The sequence below is a fragment of the Pinus tabuliformis genome, chromosome Q (genome assembly GCF_031772625.1).
Source record: "Pinus tabuliformis cultivar Carrire ecotype Pingquan chromosome Q, CPIR1, whole genome shotgun sequence".
NCBI lineage: Eukaryota > Viridiplantae > Streptophyta > Pinopsida > Pinales > Pinaceae > Pinus > Pinus tabuliformis.
Window position 1 is genome coordinate 1,324,427,463 of NC_142296.1, and position 9,733 is coordinate 1,324,437,195.

Genomic DNA, 9,733 nt, shown 5'->3' on the forward strand with positions numbered 1-9,733 from the left:
GGAAAAATATAAAGCTTATATGTGTGTGAGTGTGTGCGCGCATATAATTCATTAGATCCAAAGGATGGTGCCTTTAAATTGAAAATGGTCATCTCACTTTGATGGCATCAAAGAAATAATGGAAAAAAATATGAGATCAAAGTGGTTCATGTATGGGGAAAAGAGAACTCATAGTCTTTGGGTATAGGTGAGTTAGAGTTTAATAATGTTATGGACGCACCCTAAATTTATCTCTTTCACCATCATTGTCCATCCTACTAATTTGGCCAACTTACATTGGTCCCTTTTAGCTCATTGTTGCTTTTCGCAAGGCCTTAAGGAATCATTGTGGCTACACTCAAACTTAATATTCTTAGATCATATGGTTCAAAATATGGTGTGGTTATTCATAATAACATTGTTGTGAGAACAATGTTCTTCCTAAGTTAGTGTGGAAGTTAATTCCAAAGGTCTATCATAAAGTAATAAATATCTTCTTGATGAACTACCAATTGATATTATTGTTAATGAGTATGAATATTTATGTAATTCTATAAAAGGGGCATAGTGCTGGGAAAATTTGTTGGCTAGGTGATGCACAAGGCTATGATAATGATGTATGGGATCCACATGAATGGCATTATGTCAACATTTGAAGCCTTACTAAATATTTTTTCCCTTTTCTTACTCTTAAAGGATTGAATTGTGTTTCCAGTGCTTCTTGTAGGCCCTAGTCTATAGTATCATCCTTGTTATGTTCTCACCAAGTTGAAAATGTTGATGTTGACTAGACATCTCAATTATGTTGAATAGAAAATGGCTTGATGTGATAGTAGTTTGTCTAAATTCTTATTGTTCTATAAAATGACACTACTAGGAAATAAACTTTTGGCTAGGGTTTTTTAGAAGTGATTTTTAAAGTTTCTCATTTGCAGAGGTTTTTAGTGGAGATTATTGTAGAGGTGGATGCTGAATATTTTTGCACAAATTGGGCCATGATGCTCAATTTTACATAGGCCTTAAGGGGCCTTTATGAACTCAATATGGTTGAGCCTTGTTGAGATTCAATAAGATAACTACGTGAATCAAATTGAGCTAAAGAATATCATGTCATTATCATAATTAAGATGTTATCATCTAATTTAGAAATTTCAATGCATACTTGAATGCGAGGAAAATATAAATGTTATTTTATATTTAAATTTTGTTTGCATTTCCATGACATACTCTTTCTAGTTTTCTATTGGTGGTGAGTTTTTCTTGCGGGCTTGTGTTTTGTTAGTGTACTACTTATTTTGGAGACATGGAGTTCATGGCTTGTGTCGATTAATGGGTGTTTTTTTCACATGGACATTGACATTTGTGTGTTCCTTACATTATCCTATGGTAAATTTGTTTCATGTTTACTTAATTAATGATGCAGTATTGCGATGACCAACACAATTCAGGGTTTTTTACTTCAATTGTTGTTTGTTCATTATGGATTTGAGAGTGTTTTCTTTCATGCACAATTTATCAACAAGTTGTGGAGGATGCTTTTTAGTTTAGATGCACAACCTCATGTTGCTCCCTTGCATGGGTGCTTATGTTGTGTAAAGCGAAGGTTTTATGTCTAAAATGCTATCACTCTTATCCAATTTCGGTTGTATTTCTTTTTTTGAAGGCCCCATGGTGGCACTACTCATGGGTTTTCGAATCAATGAACATCACACAAGGAGTGCCTTAATAGTTCACCCATGCACCAACTATTTTATGCCTTGTGGGCTAGCATTTGTTTCATAAACAAGTGGTTTTAGAGTTTTTATGATTTTTTTCTTCCTTTTTTGTGGTTTGTTGGTACTAAAGTGCTAGACTCATGGTTAAACATGTGGATCAACAATGTAGTTAATTAATATTGGCATTTTCAATTCCCTAGGAAGGATAACGTCTCACCCAAGAAAAAATACATATCTAATTAATAAAGGAAGGAAACATGAAGCATGAACTCATATTAAACCTTCACATATCATTCACCATCCACTAAATATAATATTAAGAAAAGATAATACATAGAAATAACAATGCCTAGAATTTTTAAATGGGAGAGCCAACATATAGTCCATTCCATTTCATTTCAAGGAAAACATTACATACAATACTCCTTATTCCCCTTTATCTAAAGCAATAAGAATATCTATTCTTAACATCAAGTAACATCTAATAACAACAAACAATAACCTAAACTCTTCCCTTTTAACCCCTATATATCCACCTTAGGTGAGTTATGAAGTAACACAGTTATTACCAAACTCATTTCTTGGAAGGTAAGAAACGTAATCATGTGTTCAATGCACAAGTAGCCTATGTGTTGTTTTACTAACATAACATGTAGCTTAAAACCAAGGCATGCAAACCAAACCATCTCAAAATTACAAAGTAGAGCACCAACATGGTTCTTGTGGATTATGCATGCATGATCCACCCATTTTGGTATAAAATATTTGTAAATTGCATTCTAATAATGGTCCAAAGAAGTTTTAATGTCAAATAAATGACTAGTTAGTTTGAAAAGGCAGTTGATAATTGACTTTTCTAAAATATGTGTAGGAGTTTGATATTAGTGAAGACTTACCATATCATACCATGGTACAACGTGGATATTATCTTTGGTTTAAGGCCTTAAGAATATGAGAACACCATTTTTTTTGTAGGATTATCAACGAAGAGATCCATGGCATGGACAGATAGCGAGAGCGTGAACAACTAAACATTCTTGTAGATAGCTAGCAGGAGTAGGATATCCTACCTACTACCTTGGGATCTGGTTGCTAGCAGTAACTGTGGGCAATGAGTCTTAGATTCCAAACTTGGTATTAGTAGCTTTGACCTTGGTTTTTGTCGTGATTCATGCCCCATGCTGCTAAGAATGTGGGTGAAGTTGGGTTGACAATGCGAATAATGTGTGTGAAAAGGGAACTTATGGCTCGATGGCCCCTCCATCTCTAGCCATGTTGTAAAGTTATGAAGGCATAGCTTGATGTGTGGTTGTGTCCTTCAAGTGAACCCACCCAATAAGGGGCTAAGCAAACCAAATCTTTTCATTGGATGTCCCGCAAGCTTTCTTTTTTCTTTTTTGAAAATTTCTTCAGTAGATTTCTATTTATATTAAAAGATTTTATAGTGAAATTTGTTCAACATACATCCAAAAGTGTATTCTAGGAGATCATTCTACCACCAGGGATAACCAAAGACACTGCTAAACCAACTTCTGATACATGAGAACTAGAGATTATAACAAATACAATTTCATTCCTCTATTATCACTGGGGATCTGGTACTGAGCTAAGAAAAGAAAAAAAGAGCTACAATAATACATATATTCACCCAAAATAAAAACTAAATAAACGTCATAATATTGCTTACAAAAAAATAAGTTGTCACCCACAGTAAACCTTAAGACATAGTGCATGGTGGAATTTTTAGTCCAAAAAGATAAATGACGAAGTGGAATAAGAGTTAACATGAGGAGAGACCTGAGCTGGAGCATTGATGACCGCATGCAACTCTTGTCGCTCATGTTGAAAAGTGTAGCAAGAAATTCTCAAATTGACTTTGCCTTGGTCAAATTGAGAAAATTCAAATTTTCACATCAGCAGACAACTTGGAGGTGGTTAACTTGTGTGACATGGCTCTTGTCACTCAAGTAGCTCAGTAAATTCAATTTAAAGGGCTTGGAGTTTAGTTAAGCATGTGTGATTGCTAAATTTTAGTAATCTAGGTTAGTTATTTCTAGTTGTGTTCAGTTAAACTAGTTCTAATAGTTAATGGAACTAGTGGAAGGTCAGTTGTGTAGTGGGACAACAGTGTAAATCAATGATCATCTAGTTGATCAATCAGCTCAAAATATCCAATGCGTGCAAGGAATTCGATTTCCTCAGTTGTGGTGGAGATTCCAAGGCAGTGTAACAAGCAGTTGTAAACTAGTTTGAGTGTATAGGTGTTGCATGCACTTAGATGATCAATCCTTGGGAATTGTGCAATCAATTAGAGGAAAATTCCTAAAAAATAGGGGTTAATTCCTCAGGATTTGCGCAAGGAAATATGAGCACAAGCGGAGGCAGAAATTGATTAAGTCTCGGTCAGAGCTTCTCATTGAACAGAGAGATAGGTTATTCACTTGTAGGTTGTGATCAGAGTGGGCAAGCAATTGTAATACATTCTTTATTCATATAATTCATGCAAAGAGGCTTGAGGGGTTTTTCCCATTTGGGTTCCCCTAGAAAAGTGTTGTGCATGTGTGGTTTTTCTTATTGCATGTTTCTAAATGTTGTTCTAAATTGTGAATTAATTTTCACAGAGCAATAGAGTATAATTGTGTCTCTTGATTTAAATTAAAATTTCTTGAGCAGTTGCAATTCTATCACCATATTTCTACATGGTATTAGAGTAAGATTCACATTAGAACAATAATTTCAAATGCGTTCCTCAGGAAGTTTGAATTTGTAGCTTCAGTGTAGCAAGATCTCTTCAGAGTTGGGAAAATGACCTTCAACCAGTTAAGATTAGAGGATGCCTTGGAAGGCAGCTTGAACTTCAATGCATGGAAGGATTGCATGGAGGCGGTGCTTGATGACAATGGATTGTTGGAGTATGTCAAGATAGACATTCCAAAATCAGGATCAATTGATGCCCAAAGCCTATCCCAATGGAATAAATATGTAGCCAATGCGACAAGAATAATCTTGGAGGGAGTGTGAGACCATATTGTCTCAAATCTCCATGGGAAAGAAACTTCTTTCGCAATGTGGAACACATTCACAAAGATATTAGAGAATAAAAGTGACCATAGAAAACTAGCCCTCAAAGATAAACTTCGAAATATCAAGATGCAGAAGAATGATTGTATTCCATAGTACCTCACCAGATGTACACAAGTTTGAGACAAGCTTGGAGGGGTTGGTGTGAATGTTGCAGAAGATCACTTGGTGAGCCTAGCTCTTCTATGCCTTCTCAAAAGTTGGCATAGCTACCAGGACTTGGTGAACGATAGGAAGAAATAATTGAATTGGGAATGCTTGTGGTCTAATTTGGTACAAGAAGAGATAGGAAAAATACTAGAGATGGAACCTCATCCAAGGGAGAGGATGAAGAAAATTTTGCATTGGTTGGAAAGGAAAAGGAGGGAAAAGGGAATAAATCTCAAACCAAACCAGAATCCAGCCAAGGGGGAAGAAGATATACTTGTCCAAAATAAATGCTTCAATTTTTATGAATTCAGGCACTATGCTACAAAGTATCCACACAAAAATTCTGGTAAGAAGAACTCAAGAGGAGCAGCAGGTGAAGCTTTCGCTTCACAGTTTGAGCTTGACTTCACCCTTATTGCAGGCATGGATAACACTATTATGGGGACTGTGTGGTACTTGAACTCAAGTGCTTCGTTCCACATGACAGGGTGTAGAGAGTTTTTCAATGACCTAGAGGAGAAAGATCTCCAAATGCATATTGAGCTTGGGGACGATGGAAGGTATAGTGCTACCAAGATTGGTACAATAAACTTTAAGAGGGAGTTGGGACCCATCTTCACCTCAAAGATGTCATGTTTGTACCAGGCCTAAAGAAGAACCTCATCTCTGTAGAAGTTTTGGAAGACCATGGTTATGATGTGATCTTCAACAAAGGGAAAGCATTCCTAAGACACATAGCCACTGGATAGGTGAAGAAGATTGGGGTTCGTGTAAAAAACCTGTATAAAATTGATGTGGAAGATTGTGATGCATAAAGCAGTAAGGTAGAAAAAGTGCAGAGTCACAGTGTCAGTGAGCTCTAACAGAGGAGTTTGGGCCATTTGCATCATGGGGCCCTAAAAATTATGTAGCAAATAATCATTGCCCTACCTAAAGGATCGTGACTTGCGAAACAGGATGTATGCAAGGGTTGCAACTTTGGGAATTATGTAAAATCCACATTCCATGATCGAGACAAAAAAGCACATGTGGTCTTGGAAAAAGTCCACTTTGATGTTTGTGGACCTTTCTCGACAACCTCCACCGCCAGAAATAAGTACTATGTTATTTTTATTGATGATTTCTCAAGAAAGTATCAGAGCTTCTTCATGCGGAAGAAGGATGAGACATTCTAAAAATTTGTAGAATTCAAGGCACTAGTTGAGAAAGAGACCGACAAGAAGGTGAAGGCTCTCAAGAGTGATAATGGAGGTGAGTATGCTTCGAATGACTTCAAGGATTTACGTGCGAAAGAAGGAATTTAAAGAGCGTTGAAGACACCACACAACCCATAGAAAAATGGGGTAGATGAGAGAACGAACCATAGCATTATGGGAGTTGCGAGAGTTATGTTACATGACCAAGGCCACTACATTTATGGGCAGAGACATGTAACACAATAATCTACTTGTATAACCCATGCAGAACCAGATTCCTCATTAGATTCTTGGTATGATTACACCAGAGGAGGATTTCTTGGGGGAAAGTTGGATGTGTCTCACTTCTAATCTTTGGAGCCTCTATTTACTGCCATGTCTCTAAGGATTCAAGGAAGAATCTTGAGCCGATAGCAAAGTGGGGAGTTTTTATGGGTTACACTGAAAATCCACACAATTACAATGTGTACTTAACTTCCCTCGGAATAACAATTATGTGAAGGGATGTAAAGTTAGATAAGGAGAAAGCAATGTAATACTCTCTTGAGAGGGAGCTTTAGATCCCACTAGAAGAGGATCTTTTAGCTCCAAAAGAGGAGTCTCAGGAAGTTGTGGAGAAACTACAAATGGAGAATTAGAGAGGAGGAAAAGTGTAGACATCCACTAAGGTAGAACCATCCAGAGAAGGTAGAAAAAGAACCAGGGAAGCTAATAGATTGGTTTAGGATAAGAGGGGGAATGTGGGAGCTCCTTCAAATTTGCGCAGGCAAAGGAGGTCACCTGAGAGGTACACTGGCTACATGGCTCTAATGAATTAGCTTGTGGAGATAGAGCCATCCTCTTTTGAGGAAGTAGTATAGCAACCTGTTTGGGTTGATGCAATGGTGGAAGAATACGAATCCATCATGAAGAACAGTGTTTGGGAAGTGGTTCCAAGACTAACAAATAAATTAGTTATGGGTTCAAAATGGATTCAAAGTTAAGAATGTAGCAGACGGAAGCATAGAGAAGTATAAGGCTAGATTTATGGCCAAAGCATTCTCTCAAGTTGAGGGAATTGACTATGAGGAAACCTTTTCTCCTGTAAAAAGTATTCATCCATTAGATCAATTATTATAGTTACGCAGATGGGGTGCAAGATCCAACAGATGGATGTAAAAACAACATTTCTCAATGGTGTTATTGAGGAGGAAGTGTACATGGAGAAACCAAAAAGTTTTGAGACATTTGATTGAGAGTCTCATGTGTACAAACTCAAGAGAGCATTGTACATTCTCAAACAGGCACCCCAAGCTTGGTACACTAGGATCGTCAGTTATTGGTTTGCGCTTCACCAAAAGTGAAGCGGATGTGAACCTCTATCATATTTTTGTAGAAGGTAAATTGCTTATCATTGTTTTATATGTTGGTGATTTAATATTGGCAGGTGATGAGTAGTTGATCAACTCTTGCAAGGAGGACCTTCCAAGGGATATTGAGATGAAAGACATGGGTCTCATGCACTACTTCCTCGGGATGGGAGTATGGCAAGGTGACGGGGAATTGTTTGTGTCTCAAGGTAAGTATGCCACCAAGATACTGCAAAGATTTAGCCTGGAGAGTTGCAAGCCCATGGAGACACCTATAACGACCAATTGGAGGAAGGAGAATGCCACTTCAGGTGAAGAGGTTGATGCTACCATTTACCGACAGCTAGTGGGTTCACTGATGTATCTTATGAATACACGACCAGATATTTGATATGCAATCAACTAGCTGAGCCAAGCCATGATTAGGCTGACCATATTGTTTTGGAAGGTAGAAAAACATGTTTTACGGTACCTCAGAGGCATAACTCACGTTGAAAATAGAAACAAGAAATGTTAAAAATAACATCAAGAAAAATACTAATTTAATTTGTCCTTGAATTAAATTGGGAATTAAATTGTAATTCTAATTCTCATAACAACTTGTAATAGTTAACTAAGTTAATTTGACTTAGTTGGCTCAATTAATTCGAGTTAGGAGTCATGTAGAGTGGTTCCTAAATTTTAGGGGCCCAGGTTGAGTTCTTTTGAGTTGTAATTATTTAATTCAATTAAACTAGTTCCAATTGATGGAGGAATTAGTGGGAGATCCAATAGTGGGGTGTAACCTGCAGTAGTGGGGTGTAACCAGCACTGCTAAACCAGTGAACTGAAGTTTCACTCATAAATAACTCATGCATATCAGTTTATTTTATTTATTTTTTATTTTATTTTTTTATTTATTTATTTATTTTTTTATTTTTTCTGTGTAAAATTAATTCTATTAAGTAGAAGAGAAAGTATTTACAGGGTGACCGAAGTCAGTACAATGCTCTGAAGAAGAGCCATCATTCCAAGAAAAACCAACAAAGCCTCCCTCCAGAGGCGAAGAGACCCATAACTGAAAACTGAAAACAAAACCACCCATAGAGACCCATACATACTAATCAAAACCAGGAGACCCGTTCATCAGCAGCCGACAGAGACCCAGAACCCGGATAACTAAGAAGCAGTCGAGGATATCCAAAACTGGAACAAAAAGAAGGAGGTTTACCTCCAGCAGAGGCATGCTACTCATCAGGTTGTTCCTCCACAATTCGAAACCATCCGAATTGTTGTTCATCTTCAGCAGGAGCGTTGAACTGAGCAGAGGGACTGGGATCGACAGGTTGCATCTCCGTGTCCTGAATAATTCTTCCTGGTTCCGCTTGTGTAGGCTGTGGCACCATACCAATGCCAAGCTGGAATGTAGGGGGAGGACCATCAGCAGCTCCCGAACCTCTGATATGATCAGCAGTGCCTCCCAATTGTGTGGTTTCATAAAACATCACCGTGATGTGAGCAGTGACTCGTGGCCGATGAAGCGAACTATCAAAGGTAAAAATGGCAGACCCAGTTGTCGAGGGTGGCCCAGGAGGCAAATTGGTAGCTCGACGCCTTCCTCGTCCGCTACGGGTGCTCGGATAGCGCCCAGTGAACAGCTCGCTGGTGGCCGGCGAGTCCGAATTGGATTCATTGGGGGCACGCCTGGGTTGGCCACGGCGGCAGCCCATTCTCTGTCGAAGGCGGGCCATAATAGGAGAGGCCTCAGACGGATATCCAACAGACACTGCACTGTATCCTTGAAAGCCCACTGTTAGGATATTCCGACACATAGGAAATAGTTAAGTTCAACTTGGTCTAGTATAGAGTTAGGTATAGAGTTAGGTAAAGTGTGTTTCTTTACCGTTGTACATTTTGTAACTTACAATCCGACGGTCACGATATGTAGTGATCTGACGGTTCATTCTCTCCTCGGTATTACCGACACTTGATCTGTGGCTTGACACCCGATTGGTCCATGAATTCTATTTAAAGCACATGGAGGGTCATTTGTAGGGTAATCCGTGCATGAGAGAAGCTTATGTAAATTTTCATTCTTTGATTAATAAATTGCCTGTAGTACCCACGTTGGGACAGGCCGTGGACTGTTTCCCTCTTTGAGGGTTTTAACCACGTCAAAAATACTGGTGTATTGATCTGTGATCTGGTTGTGAGCGGTGTCCTTTTGGTATTCTTTCTAAGGAACTTATCCTGTAAATTCCTACATGGAATCAGAGCTTGGACC